The sequence below is a fragment of the Ambystoma mexicanum genome, chromosome 11 (assembly GCF_040938575.1).
Source record: "Ambystoma mexicanum isolate Mex_15411 chromosome 11, UKY_AmexF1_1, whole genome shotgun sequence".
Lineage (NCBI taxonomy): Eukaryota > Metazoa > Chordata > Amphibia > Caudata > Ambystomatidae > Ambystoma > Ambystoma mexicanum.
Genome location: NC_090934.1, coordinates 1,451,078,320 through 1,451,094,192, shown reverse-complemented (window position 1 = coordinate 1,451,094,192; position 15,873 = coordinate 1,451,078,320). Strand labels below are relative to the sequence as shown.

At 48.4% G+C, this 15,873-nt stretch overlaps 1 protein-coding gene across 1 annotated transcript in view; it reads left to right on the top strand.

Moving 5' to 3' along the window:
• The first annotated feature begins 502 nt into the window (after positions 1-502).
• The window catches only part of RASL12 (RAS like family 12), a 144,822-nt gene continuing 129,451 nt past the window's right edge, over positions 503-15,873 (top strand). The window contains exon 1 of the mRNA XM_069625090.1: positions 503-1,944. The gene's annotated coding sequence lies outside the window, so the exon portion shown is untranslated. The remainder of the gene's footprint in view (positions 1,945-15,873) is intronic.

Sequence of the window (15,873 nt, the reverse complement as noted above, 5' to 3'; positions counted from 1 at the left end):
ACTGCTGAAAAGTGACTTTGCGCTGTCAACACAAACCCTGATTCATGGAACTGTACAAAGTGCATTTTTGCAGTGGGAAATCAGTGCAAAGTCCCATTATACTGCACAAAGGACTTTGCACTGCAAAAATACACTTTGCACAGTTCCATGAACGAGCGTTTGTGTCGGCACTGCAAAGTCACTTTTCAGGAGTGCAAAGTCACTTTGCACTGTGCAAAACATTCCATGAATCGGCCCCTTGGTGGAGTGCCCAGGGAAAGCCTCCCCCGCCCCCGCCCCCACACACACTACCATAGTGCCGCCAGCACCTGGAAGCCCGGGCCCATGTTCCTCGGGGGCCTTAGACGCCGGGCCCCTTCAAAGGAACTATTCCACTAACCTTGAAGTCTGCAGAGTAAAACGAACAAAAAGTCGAAGGAGGGAGGGATGAGGGGGTGGGCGGGAAAGGAGAGGAGGGGAGGCAGCAGGGCTGAGCTGCAAGCCGGCACAGCCGCCAGGGTCTGGGAGGCAGAGCACATCTGCAGCCCCGGGAAGCTCTCCGCGGGACCCTCAGCAGGGCTGCACCACCCAATGGGACTGGAGCAGCGCTTCTCTGCCAGACTTCAAGGAGCGCAGTGCTGGATGCGAGACTGACAGCATTTCCCAGCAGGGGGCACTTCTCTGCCAGGCTTCAATGAGCGCAGTGCTGGATGCGAGACTGACAGCACTTCCCAGCAGGGGGGAACGCCTCTAATGATGGGAGACTTGTAGCAGCGCTTCTCTGCCAGGCTTCAATGAGCGTAGAGCTTGATGCAAGACTGACAGCACTTCCCAGCAAGGGGGAACGCCTCTAATGATGGGACTGGTGTAGCGCTTCTCTGCCAGGCTTCAATGAGCGCAGAGCTTCATGCAGACTGACAGCGCTTCCCAGCAGGGGGCAACGTCTCTAATGATGGGAGACTTGTAGCAGCGTTTCTCTGCCAGGCTTCAATGAGCCAGAGCTTGATGCGAGACTGACAGCACTTCCCAGCAAGGGGGAATGCCTCTAATGATGGGACTGGTGTAGCGCTTCTCTGCCAGGTTTCAATGAGCGCAGTGCTGGATGCGAGACTGACAGCACTTCCCAGCAGGGGGGGACGCCTCTAATGATGGGACTGGTACAGTGCTTCTCTGCCAGACTTCAATGAGCGCAGCGCTGGATGCCACACTAACATCACTTACCAGCAGGGGGGGCAACATTTGAATGGGACATTTCATTTAAAGCATTTTCCAACTGGAAGCGATTCTTTTGAACAGGACAATACCAGCACTTTTCTGCAGTGCCTTTTATGGGACCGGACCAGCACTTAGCTACAATACTTTCCGTTGGATAGGCCCAGCGCCTCCCTGTAGGATTGCAACACCATTCATGGGACAAGTCCACACATCTAAACTGCACTCCTGTGACAGGGCCCGCACGTTCTTGTAACTGCACTAAAAGAGACAGCACCTGTGCTTCACCGGTTCCGGCTACACGTTCCGTTGGACAGCAGCGGCGCTTGCTGTTGCAACACTTGGATACTGTGCACGTCTCTCTAGGACCACGACACGTGCAATTCTCAGCACCGGTGTGCGCGGGCACTTCCTTACAGGACTAGAGCACTTCTCATTAGGCAGGAGCAGCACTTCAGCCGTGAGCAGCGCGGCTGCAGGGACGCTGTGACTTCCAGGCACTCGCTACGGGGGAAGGAAGGCAGAAGGGAAGGCCGGGGATCCTGAGGGCCAAGGGGGCGCACGGCCCCAGAGGAGAAGTCCCTCGGCCAGCTCTGCCCTTCTGATTGGCTGCAGCCAGGAGGCTTTTTCTTCTACACATGATAGTGCTCTGGAGGACCTCTGACCTCTGCCAGGGATCCTGGATTGATAACCCTTGACTTCTCAGCACAGGAAGGCGCTGGCTTCTGGCTTCGATGAAAAAAGGTTCTACAGGTTAGACCTTTTTGTTCAATGTATTGTCTATTTTCTTAACCCCGAAGGTGTCTCCCGTTTAATTTTCCCTGTCATTCCTTGGCGCTTGGTTTGGCGTGACCTCCTCCCACTCTGGACTGTCTCTTTAGGTCCAGTGTGGCAGTCTAGATTACTATATTTCTATATTTCCCTGACTCGGTAGCCTCACAAGGCATGGGGGTACATCATCTATAGAAAGGGTAGAGTTCCATCAAGAGGAGGCGGAGTAACAGTACTAGCCAAGGAAGCCCTGAATATAAGGCTCTCCACCGTCATCTGATTCAGCACAGGTGAAGTCATCACCTTAAAAATATCCCTGCCACCCTCCTGTACACTTACCCTTCACGCCATCTACTGACCCCCTGGTGCCACCTCCACCTTTGAAGACGAAATTGCGACCCTCCTCACACAAAACACGAAGCCACACTCTAAAGTAATTATCATGGGCGATTTCAATCTTGCTTCGAACGACCCCTCTGACTGCCATGCGGACTTCCTAGCTAAAACCATGGAAGTCCAAGGGTTCACGCAAAGGATCACTGCCCCCACACATGAAAAAGGTCGCTCCTTAGATTGGCTAGCAGACAATAACTGTACTAACATCATACAATCTAACACCCCTACGCCTTGGTCGGACCACAACACCACAATCTTCACCTCCACTATCGCTTCCAAAAATCAGAACCATCCGCCACCAGCACTCCCAGCTTCCTCTAGAAGTTTCAAGAATACGAACAAAGACAACATGTTACCTCGCCTAGCTCCCTTCCTAGATTCTCTGCTCCCACTCAATGACCCATCAATACTGATTTGTCAATACAACGGAAGTCATGGCAGAAATCATAGAAAAAGTCGCACCTCTAAAAATAAAAAGTAAAAAAACGAATAGCACATATCAACCCTTGGTTCACCCCAGAACTTAGAACAATGTGGGCTTCAAAAAGATCTGCTGAAAACAAGTGGCACAAACCGCCAACTACAGCAAATTAGAGCCTTTTTCAGGCAATAGCTAATGATTATAAAAAAAGAAGTCCTCTCAGCCAAAAGTGAAATCTACAACCAGAGAATAGCCAATGCTGAACCCAACACAAGAGAATTATTCACCATTCTCCGTGAACTAGAATCCCCATCACATATTCAAAATGCCGTAGCAGACAAAATATCCCTACTTTAGCGCCAAATAGAACAAAAAAAGATTTAAATTGTGCCTCAACCAAACTCAGACACTACCAGCGCCCCTGAGGTAGACAAACAAATTCTCATTCTCGCCATTCTCCATCTATGATACCGTCAATATCATCAAAAGCTTAAAACCGTCCAAATGCACAGGCGACATTTGCCCAGCAACTCTGGTAAAAGAATGTGCAACAGAATTTGCACCTTTTATCACCAGCCTCATCAACAGCTCATTCACCTCTAATACAGCACCGAGTGACCTAAAAACTGCCTAGGTCCTACCCCTACTTAAAAAACCAACACTAGACCCTAATTTCCCTACCAATTTCCGCCCCATCATCACAGTACCAGTTCTATTAAAAATTCTCGACTGTGCAGCCTACCTGCAGATCCAAAAACATTTGGAAGACAACAACCTCCTTGGCCTAAGACAATCTGGCTTCAGACCAGGGCATGCACAGAGACCGCCCTACTTGATCTGTAAACACAAATGGATCAATACAAAGACAAAGGGGAACTGTGTATCCTCCTCCTCTTAGAGCTCTCTGCAGCCTTCGACCTGGTCAATCATGACATCCTTTGTAAACACCTTCAGACCGCCTCCCAATTCTCACTAGACTCCATCAAATGGATCAAATCATTCCTTACAAACCGGACCATAAGGGTCTTTTCAGACAAATCATCAGCCCCCCCGGTCCCTGTAACCTGTGGCGTAACACAAGGCTCCTCGTGTAACCCACACTTTACAACACCTTCACCAAGCTCCTATTTGACAAACTTGACAATATGGGTATCATGTATACAAACTACGCGGACGATACGCAAATACTTTCACCTATCACCGGTTGTCATGACATCGATTCGAAAAACCTAAACAAGATCTACCAAGCCACCCAGGCCTGGATGGCGCTATACAAACCATGCCTTAACGACGATAAAACAGAGTTAATCCTCATTGGAAACAAAAGCAAACTCAGTAACCTTCCCCAGGCTTACAAATCATTCAACATCGATGGCAAAACTATTACAGTAGCCAACGAAATAAAAACACTGGGTGTATACATCCATTCCTCCCTCACTCTAAATAGACAGGTTAACGCTGTTGTCTCCTCGGCAGCCTACACTACCAAACCTATAAGAGCTAGTAGACCGTTCCTTTCTTCAGACAATACTACCACTCTGGCTAGAGCCTTGATCTTATCTAGTATCGACTACTGCAAACTCCCTATTTGCAGGTACTCGCTCAAGAAAGATTAAAAAACTACAGGTTGTGCAAAACAACGCCATTAGAGGCACACTAAACATTCCCAGCCATGAACATATCCCTTCCTTCAGAAGAAAGATCCATTGGCTCCCTGTCCACGACAGAATCAATTTCAAAATCCTCACGCGTACTCACACATGCCTGGCTAACAAGGCACCCCTATACCTATTCGCTCTCGGTACACCAATCTGCACATCACCCCTAAATTCAGAAGACAAAAAGCTGGAGGCTCAAGCTTCCCTACAATAGCACCTAAACTGTGACATGCCATCCCTACCCATCTTAGAAACGACATCTCCATCTGGTCATTCAGAAAAAATCTAAAAACCCCTTCTCTTTAGGACAGCTCCTCCCCAGTAGCCTCTTAGATCAGGATCAATGACGGCTTTACCCGTGTATATAAATGTATATTCCGTTATGCTTAAATATGATGTTAATAACGGCCTTACCTATGTTTATAAATGTATAATCTGCAATGCTTAATTATGAGGCTAATATTACTGTGTAATGTGTACATTGTAACTACGCAATGACAATGCTGCAACCATCCTCTAAGTTTGCACTAGCGCCTAGTTGCCCTTGGGCTTTGAGAGCTTTATAAATAAATAAAATAAATACAAATAAATGACAGATAGCAGCTCACCCATATCCCACAGACCGGTCTTATTTAAGTCAACGGTCTGCAACATCTGGCTCTGCAGATGTTTGGGACTGCAACTCCCATCCACACTGGCCACTACAGTCAATGGTGAGGGATCATGGGAGTCACAGTCCAACATAACTGGAGGGCCACTAGGAGAGTATCCAGCATTGCCAGAGGAGTGGGAGGGGGACGAGCCACGAGAAAAAGTCCTGCTACTTTCCCCCCAAATGCAGTGCCCCCCAATGCAGTCTCATTCACGCCCACCCATGCCCCAATCTACTATTTTCATAACATTAGTGGCAGATGGTATTTTAGCACATAACAAAAAAAAGAAAACTGCAGAGCCATTTCAGATACAGGGAACCCATCTATTAGAGCTCTGTCCATGCCCTCTGGGGGAGAATGCATGCAAACCTCCTAATTTGCATGTGGATTACACCAACAGAAGTGACTTCACAGTAAAGGACATCACAAGGAGCATCATCAGTCACTGCTACTTGGAGGCCCCATGGAAGTGACTTTAGAATAAGTTGCCATAAGTAAAACAAGTGGCAAATAACGTTATGGTGCAAAATACCTAAATTGCACTATTATTATATATGGAGCAACTCTATAGTCATTAGTCTTTTTTTTATAATAGCCTGATATATTAAAGTAAGCTACGCAGTGAATCAAAATCACTTACAGAGCTGCAGATAAAACACAGTGTGATTAAATAATTTGTCCAGGATCACACACTTTGGTTAAATGTTGAATCCGGGATGTGGACAATTTAAGCAACTGAGTGCATCTTCACAGGTTTAGTTGATATCGATATTCATTAAGGTTTTGCTTTGCATTTCATGTACTTAAATAATACTCTATATATTGCAATGTCTTGGAATCAAACCACTTTACATAATAAACTATCCTTTCACAATAAGCTCACTATACACTATATACATTGTCATAGAAATATGTTGAGCAATAAGAGGACGTCTTTAGTTTTATTCTCCCCATCCTGCATGCAAAGTCACAATAGCTTCATGCAGATTAATGCAAGCCTAACAAATCCCCCTTGGGTTTTAAAGCCATAGCCCCTGATTCATGGAATTATTTGAGTGTAAACCGGTGATTTGTACACCATTCTGCCCGCAAATCCCCTTTTTGTCAAACAGGGATTTGCATGCAGAATGGCACGCAAATTCCCGTTTTACACACAAATAATTCCATGAGTCAGGGCCTAAGTCATTATTTCATAAAGCATGCGGCATTAAGCACACTTCTCATTTCTGATCACTCCCTCCCATTTCTAAAGGGAGAAAAGTCCCAGCTAATAGTCCCCCCTCCTTACCCCTCCCATCAGCGCCTAATGGCTCACATTGAAATGCTCTGTTGCCTCAGAGCAACGTGAGGACCATCTGCTGCCCGGAGCTCCTTGGGACATCTCCTGGCAACATTACCCTCTCCCGTTTGGAAAGGGTAAGGTGTCCTGCTGCCAGGACAATGAGCGCGCTGAGCAGGAATTGCTCGGCACACATTGTCCTTCCACCTTTCCCGTTGGCCACCCTCATTGAGCTGCTAAAACGGGAGAAGTGTCCCACAGACAAATGTCCTGGTCTGGCTCTTAAAAGAGCCATGGAGGATGTGGGGGGAGGGGGGTTGGGCAACTTGCCCCTGTGCCGTCCCCCTGGCTCAATACGCCACTGAGCGCCACAGGTTGCAGACCACTGCTTAGCGTCTGGCGTATGCCGTAGGCAGGTTACAGTGAGTGTGTTGAAATAATGCATGGGAAAAGGGAGATGAACTTCCCGGCTAAGCCTTCGTTTGGCCTCGAATGTTCAGGTTACTGAAAGGAAGGCAGGGTGGAACCAGAAGCACGCTAAAAAACAGGGCTCAAGTCGCGGGACTGCGTGGGTGGACAGCGTCCGCACACTTTTTTTGAGCGGGCGGATGCCGTCCCCCCTGTGTGATTAAGAAGTTAATTAAATAAATAGCAAAGTTTCGAACCCTGGTCTCGCGACTCGGAAACGAGAGACTGATCTGCAAAACCATGGAAACCATTGAAAGCAAAGCTGCAAAATGTCTCTAATTTACATCTTTCTATAGGTCCATGTTCGGTTACAGGTTCCGTGCATTTTATCCTTAAGCAGAAAGGTAACATGAAAATCTGGTCCCTTGTTAAATTATTTTATGTGGTGTGTTTTTTTCCAATCCTGAAGACAAGCCTGGGTGAAATTTGCATATTCACTGAAATTTGCATATTTCACGTTGAGTCCTCGTGACGTCACTTCCTAATGCTCGCCAGAGTCCCCCCCCCCCCCACTTTTTTCTTTAGGACTTGAGCCCTGGCTAAAAGTGTGTTGACCTCAAACTTTGGCTCCTCTGGGAGCAGTGTTGTCTCTCGGGCTGCATTCTCTGTCACTCACTCCAACATTCCATGCATTCTACTCAGGGTCCAGGGGAAGCTTAGTCAGTACACAGGGGCCTGGACCAGTGTGCCTGGGAGTTCTTGATGCCTGCTGGGGCATTAGTGAGATGGCAACAGTGATGTGTTAGGGCTGGAACCCTCGAGGGCAGAGGATGGGCACTTCTAGGAATTATCTGTTTGATCTTATCTTTTCACACTTCTATATTGTAATGTCATAGGCATTTAAACTGTTCTCCTTAGTGGTCTCTGGATGTTCTGTGCCCACGTCTCTACTCCAACCCTCTTGCCTTTCAGAGTCACTAGCCTATCAGGGGTTGCGAAAGGACGTTTGGTCTTGGTGCTTGGCTTTCTGGGAATGCATGGGAGTGTGATCATTTTAAAGTGATTGTATGTCGCATGGCGATGAGGCAAGATTGGGTGGACTTGGGTGGCACCAGTGCAGTGAGGATAATGGTGCGAGGGTTAGCTGGCAGCATCTCACTTAGAAACTCCCATCTCTGATCGCGGGCGAGGGCGTGCATCTTCTTCCAACTTAAAAATGAAATAACCCTGCACACAGAATGGCACATCTATTATTATTATTATGGTATTTACTGAGCGCGGACCTAGCTCCGAGAAGCAACAGAGCGCTTTACAGAGGTATATAACAATACAGATACAGTACAGATGCATAATGAAGCATTTTTCAGTGGTAACAACAGAACAGATATACAGCGCGGTAGGATACAGAGGGGTACAGAGGAGGTGTACAGCTGTACCGGGTGGCAGGGAGGAGACGATGCGGGTGGCATCAAGCGAAGCCAGGTGGCGTGAGGGACGATGTGATGGCTTGGGTCTTGAGGGAGAGAGACTCCTTGAAGAGGTGGGTCTTGAGTGCTTTTCTGAATCATAGGAGCGTGGGGGTGAGTCTGATGCTGACGGGGAGGAGGTTCCATAGTCTTGGCGCGTAGGCATAGAAGGCCTGTTTTCTGGTCCTTTCATTTCTGCAGCGGCCGATTTCAAGTCTGCACGTGTCCGAGCTGCTGGTGGTGCGGTGTCTGCCAGAGATGCTGAGTTTCTCTGTGTGATTGTTGCGTGACTTGAGGGCGATTGCCTTATAGATGATGCAGCAAGACTTGAAGGTGATTGGTGCGTGCACACAGCTGAAGACCAAGTAGGATCTACAGGTATAGAGTACATTGGGGAATGGCCAGGCCAGAAAAGGCTTTGAAGGTCTGGCAGTCCCTGTCTGCAAAATAACTATATGATAATGATGTGTTATTTATATAGCGCCTTAATCCAAAGCGCTTTACAGAGCACATATTTACATACAATATCACCTAACTGAAATTGGTACTCATTTATCAACCTCAGAAGGATGAAAGGCTGAGTTGGCCTTGTCAGGATTCGAACCCTCGCCCTGCAGATCACGCTCAGATCGCCGCAGCGAGCGCTCAATCCGCAGAGCTATTTTACCGGTATATATATATCACGTACCACTGTCTGCATGTTTCGCGCATGTCATCAGGAAACGTTGAGGCAAGGTGTACGGCTATCCGCTGGCTTCAGTTCAGCCAGAAACAAAGTCCTGCATTCCTGGAGCAAGAATCCTTAAGCGCAGAAGAGGTTGGGAGGTTAGGACCCAAATGAAACCAGTCTGGAGTGTTGTTTTAGAAGACCCCAAAGAGGCCAGTCAAATGTAAGCTGGGGTACTCAGGAGAACATACAACTAGAAGAGCAAAGTGGCAGTGTTACCACTCAACCCATCAATGTTGAAATCGTGCGGGGGGCAAGGGTAGTATTCTCTCATTTTCATAGTGCTGTGTCCAATTCTGCAGGCCACTGAAGTATTCTGCACAATTCTGCAGGCCACTGAAGTATTCTGCACAATTCTGCAGGCCTTATGTAGAGTAGTTTAAAGTTTAAGTCTTTCCTATCTCCTCCCCTCCTCCCCTTACTTTCTTCTATGCACTTACTCTATCAGAATTGTCCCTGGACCTAGTATGATAGCAACCTCGTCTTTCTCCTCCCCCCTCCCTGTAGTTGTCCCCCCCCTCCCAGCACTATCTGAAATGTTGTCAGGCCTAGTACGATAGTGGCTTGTTTTGTTCCTCCGCTCCCTTTCTGCACCCCTCTGCCCCACCTTTAGTTTTCTCCGGCTCTACCAGAAATGTCGTCAGGCCTAGTACGGTAGTCGCCTGTCTGTTTCCATTTCCTTCCCACTCTCCCCCTCCCTTCCTTATTTATATCTTAGCTCTTGCACTATCTGAAATGTCGTCAGGCCGAATACGATAGTTAATTTCACATCCTCACTGTTCATGGCCTGTAAGAATGTTGTTGTATTTTCCCTTGTTCCATCCCTTGCCTTGAAGCGCTTTGAAACACATTGTGTATAGGCGCTATATAAATAAACTATCACATCATATCATTACAAGGACTAATTCCAATGGATGCACAGACCTCATAGTACTGCGCTACTGTTAAAAGATGCCAGTTCAAATGCTGGCTACCCAAACTCTGTATAGCGCACCGCTGCTCTCGACCTAGATCTGCGCTTTAAACATCAAAATAAAAGAACAGTAGCTTTTCCAGCTACAGAGACCCCATCAATCGTAAGGTATACAGTTCAGGAGTCCGCATCTCTAGAGGCCACATCGATCGTAATGTATCCAGTTCAGGAGTCCGCACTTCTAGACGCCACATCGATCGTAATGTATCCAGTTCAGGAGTCCGCACCTCTATAGGCCACATCGATCGTAATGTATCCAGTTCAGGAGTCCGCACCTCTAGAGGCCACATCGATCGTAATGTATCCAGTTCAGGAGTCTGCACCTCTAGAGGCCACATCGATCGTAATGTATCCAGTTCAGGAGTCTGCACTTCTAGACGCCACATCGATCGTAATGTATCCAGTTCAGGAGTCCGCACCTCTATAGGCCACATCGATCGTAATGTATCCAGTTCAGGAGTCCGCACCTCTAGAGGCCACATCGATCGTAATGTATCCAGTTCAGGATTCCGCACCTCTAGACGCCACATCGATCGTAATGTATCCAGTTCAGGAGTCCGCACCTCTATAGGCCACATCGATCGTAATGTATCCAGTTCAGGAGTCCGCACTTCTAGAGACCACATCGATCGTAATGTATCCAGTTCAGGAGTCCGCACCTCTAGAGGCCACATCGATCGTAATGTATCCAGTCAGGAGTCCGCACCTCTAGAGGCCACATCGATCGTAATGTATCCAGTTCAGGAGTCCGCACCTCCAGAGGCCACATCGATCGTAATGTATCCAGTTCAGGAGTCCGCACCTCTAGAGGCCACATCGATCGTAATGTATCCAGTTCAGGAGTCCGCACCTCTAGAGGCCACATCGATCGTAATGTATCCAGTTCAGGAGTCCGCACCTCTAGAGGCCACATTGATCGTAATGTATCCAGTTCAGGAGTCCGCCCCTCTAGAGGCCACATCGATCGTAATGTATCCAGTTCAGGAGACCGCACCTCTAGAAGCCACATTGATCGCAATGTATCCAGTTCAGGAGTTCGCACCTCTAGAGGCCACATCGATCGTAATGTATCCAGTTCAGGAGTCCGCACCTCTAGAGGCCACATCGATCGTAATGTATCCAGTTCAGGAGTCCGCACCTCTAGAGGCCACATGGATCGTAATGTATCCAGTTCAGGAGTCCGGACCTCTAGAGGCCACATTGATCGTAATGTATCCAGTTCAGGAGCCGCACCTCTAGAGGCCACATCAATTGTAATGTATCCAGTCAGGAGTCTGCACCTCTAGAGGCCACATCGATCGTAATGTATCCAGTTCAGGATTCCGCACCCCTAGAGGCCGCATCGAACGTAATGTATCCAGTTCAGGAGTCCGCACCGCTAGAGGCCACATCGATCGTAATGTATCCAGTCCAGGATTCCGCACCTCTCGAGGCCGCATCGAACGTAATGTATCCAGTTCAGGAGTCCGCACCGCTAGAGGCCACATCGATCGTAATGTATCCAGTCCAGGATTCCGCACCCCTAGAGGCCGCATCGAACGTAATGTATCCAGTTCAGGAGTCCGCACCGCTAGAGGCCACATCGATCGTAATGTATCCAGTCCAGGATTCCGCACCTCTCGAGGCCGCATCAAACGTAATGTATCCAGTTCAGGAGTCCGCACCGCTAGAGGCCACATTGATCGTAATGTATCCAGTCAGGAGTCTGCACCTCTAGACAGATGAAAGAAAAGAAACAATACAGAGCAGGCGATACAAAAATGAAAGTGACACAGAAATGACAACTGAGCTCCCCAAAGGAAAGAACAGGAAGTGCGATATGACCAGCAGTTCAGTAAAGCCTGCCTTGGATTTTTTAAGTACAGAAAGAGCTCCAAAATAGGAAGCACGAAGTTCAAGACCTCCATAGATGGTTGTCTTTTTAAAGTATGACTTTTTATTTCCCTTGCACTTCACCCAGAATTCCTCCCTCCACTTCCTGTGACCAGCATCGGATTTTTACAAACCGCATTGCTATTTTTTCCTCAGACTTGAAAGCAAAAAGCGGGCATTTCTACCTGTTGTGCTTTGGCTTCCAGAGATCGCCATTACGACTTGACAGGGCAGTAAAAATAAGGCGGAAACGGAATTACCCTCACTTTTACGACCCTTCCAAATGATGACTTCAACCTTACTGCCAAAAAATTGATGATTTACCGTGAGTGCAATTACCGTCGGCGGTAAATGGCCAAAATCCCTAATAGAGTCATCTGGAGTTCATGAATGGGGATACATGCCACCCTCTGCCACTCATAATCTGGCTGATTTACCGCAATTATAGGTGGTTGAAATGGCAAACGAGCTTGGTGGTATTTATACAGAAAATACCAGCTGCCAAACTAGAAATGAGCCCTTAGTTTTTTTTGTAATCTTGTTTGTAGTCCCCTCATAGCTCAACTCTACACCCACGCAAAACAAAAGAGGTGATGAATCCTAACCTCTGGCACAGCTCTGGGCAACCCCCCAGACCATCGTTCTTCTCCTGCCAAGCCATTACAGAAGGGAAAAGACCAAAGGCAAATCAGGAGTTGTTCTACCCCAAAAGGGCAGTCCAGCCTGAGCTGCTTGGTCACACACCTTCTGCACGAGGGCACAAGCATCCCCAAACATGTTTCTGCCTTGCTGGGCGTCATCAGTGAGAAGAAGCTTGGGTCTCTAGGCCCAGCAGGCACAGGACCCGCGTCTGGTCATACCCGTCCCATCCGGGTTGACTACAGGTGATGGCTGGAAGGTCTAGAATTTATCTGAACCCCCTGACACTGCTCTGGGCATCCCTTCAGACCATCTTTCTTTGTCCCCTACATTGCTGGTCCATAAGGGACAGTGCTGGTGATGGACAAGGGACACACATGAGCCATACATAACATAACATAACATAACATTACAGATGGGCCCCTTGTTACTAGGGGCCCATTCCGTCTCTGTGTTCCCATCCACATCGCAGACAGCTCTACCGAATGTCATTCAGAACCCCTCAGTGGATTACATCTCCATAGTTTACAGCTACCCGGCTATAATTCTATGCATCATTACCCAAGCATGGAACTATTTCACAAAAAAGTGGGCTCACGTCCACATTTTTCAGAACAGGGTTTATGGGGGTCATTATGAGTAACCCGGTCCAGAAAAAATGCTGATAAAATCGCCGGATTGGGTATTATTGCTATTAGCAGCCCGGTAACCTGGGGGTGCGGGGGGGGGGCTCACAGCAATGTTTTTTGTATGAAAAAATAGGAAATCTTGTGGGGTCCCGTTGATTCATACAGGAAACGGACTCAAGTAAGCGCCACGGAGCTGGAAAACGGAACCCCGCTTCCATTTCCATGGCGGCCAGAAGGAAGGCGGAGCGACAGAAGTGGCAGCAGTGGCGGGGCAGCTGTCGCAGAAGGAATCATGTAAGTAGGGATGGGAGGAACGGAAAATTAAGGGGAAGGGAAGGGAAGGTGGGAGGAAGGTGTTGGGGTGGGGCAGCAGCCACCAGGTTGCTCGGAAACGTGTGCTTGGATCGTGGAACTCAGCCCGCAATCTGAGCAACCTCATTGGTTGCTCCCCCTGCCCCGGGTGCTAAAACATTTTAAATTCTAATATACTTATTAATCACACAGGCCTGATGTAATATGGAAAATGATGATATAACAGGTGCAAATAACATTAAGCCTAGATCGTTTTGCCTGTTGCGCATGAAAGAAATGAAATATGGTGGACAAGTCGCGGGAGACTGGGGACCCAGGGCGAATGGAGACCTTGGAAACCATGTCATGCTTTTGTCACTGTGAAATACGTGTTGAGTGGACAAGGAATCAACCATTTAACTGGTGGCTCTCTGCTAGTCCAATTAAAATGACAGTGGCTACATTTTACAGACTTCTTACCTTACCGAGCAGTTTTTAAGTGAAATCGATGTGATCACTGCGCCACCTGTAGCTGCACTGACGAAAATGTTGACGCCAATTACGGTGCGGCGCAGTGATCAAATAGATCACTTTACCCACATCCCCCACCCCACATACCCCTACCGAACCCCCCACCCCACTTACCTTTACGGCGACACACTTCTGTGTGCGCCGCAGACTCCATGCTATCCCTGCGGCGTCGGTTCCTCCCACTTGCATGGGTCGGAGCTGACGCTGCAGGTTGCTTTGTCATAAATAAAAAATGTTTTACTTTCTTGTCGCCCGCTTACCACAATGGTAAGCGGGGGACACCGCCGCAGCCCCCGAGGAGAGCGGGGAACAGCCCCACAACCCCTGCTCTGTTTGGGCGCAGTAATGGGAGTCAGTATTTTGTGCACCCCCAAAGTCGCAGTGACTGTGGGGGTGTAGAAATGAGGGTGACATTTTTGTATATTTCCGTTAAGTTTGGTGGGCAGTCTGAATTTCAGATACAGTGATCTTAACTTGGGGACGGCTACCCCTTCACAGAAGCCAGAAATCAAATTTGACTCCCTGTACATAATATCGAGAGAAGTCGCGCTCTTTGCTTATGGGCCATAATCTTCCACCCAACTCCATGGTGCAACCTGGGCACTGACCAACTAGTCAATAGCGCAGGACAGGAGACAACCACACGATTTCAGAGACCATCCACTCTGCCATCGCTGTAACAAAGGATCCCGTCCGCGTCTTTTGTGGTCAGTACACCTGCGAGTGCCTCCCTGTATGTACTCTGGGAAATCAGCCTGGGACCAAACACTGACTCCGAACCACAGTGGCCTCCGCCATTAAGTGCCCGCAATGCACTGAGATCCCATTTCTAATTGGACAGGATGGCCTCGCCTCGTGGGGATTTCCAAGAGACTTCCAAGAGACCTCTGAGACAGCCAGGACTGTGGCTCAGTGGACTAATGCATCCACTACAGGGGCCTTTCTTTGACCTCATGGTCATAGGTTCGAATCGAGGCGGGTCCCCTCAGACCCTCATCCTTCTGAGGGCGATACAATAAGTACCATTAGGTTGGTTAACAATAAACATCTGTTATCTGTCATAGCGCCAAGATGCCCCACTGGAGGAGAACGTGTGCTCCGCCTATACACTTGTTGTTTTATATTCATTTTCAATTGGCAAAAGTTTTGAATGATTATGATACCTGAAGATTTCTACACTACGCTTGGCAGCTGCCACTATCTCCGCATTATACAGACTAATGAACCACTAAAAAACCAGGCTACTATGCAAGTCTATGCAAAATGGACGAGCATACTCGTCCTTGGCACTTAAGGGGTTAAAAAAAAGTCAGATTTGTTTTGCTCAGGGCAAGCTCTTCTTTGATCTGCTCAAGTATTGACTTGACAGCCTTAGACGTCACAGTTGGCCTTGGTCCCCTCTACCTTCATAGATTGACTTGCTTTCTTGAATTTTCCCAGCGGGGTCTGTCCCATAGCTACATCTGATGGAGAAAGAGAGCAAGCAAGCAAAAGAACAGGCGGAGCAGGCAGAGCACAGTGGGCAGCGCGTAATGGCCAGGGAGCGATCAAATCAAGACCGCAGTGGGCAGCGCGTTATGGCCAGGGAGCGATGCACTCAAGACCGGAGTGGGAACCGTGCGTAATGGCCAGGGAGCGATGCAATCAAGGCCACAGAGGGCAGCGTGTAATGGCCAGAAAGCGATGCAATCAAGACTGGAGTGGGCAGCGCGTAATGGCCAGGGACCGATGTACTCAAGACCACAGTGGGCAGCATGTAATGGCCAGGGAGCGATGCACTCAAGACCACAGTGGGTAGCATGTAATGGCCAGGGAGTGATCCAATCAAGACCGGAGTGGGCAGTGCATAATGGTCAGAGGGCAATGCAATCAAGACCGGAGTGGGCAGCGTGTAATGGCCAGGGAGCGATGCACTCAAGACCACGGTGGGCAGCGTGTAATGGCCAGGGAGCAATCCAATCAAGACCG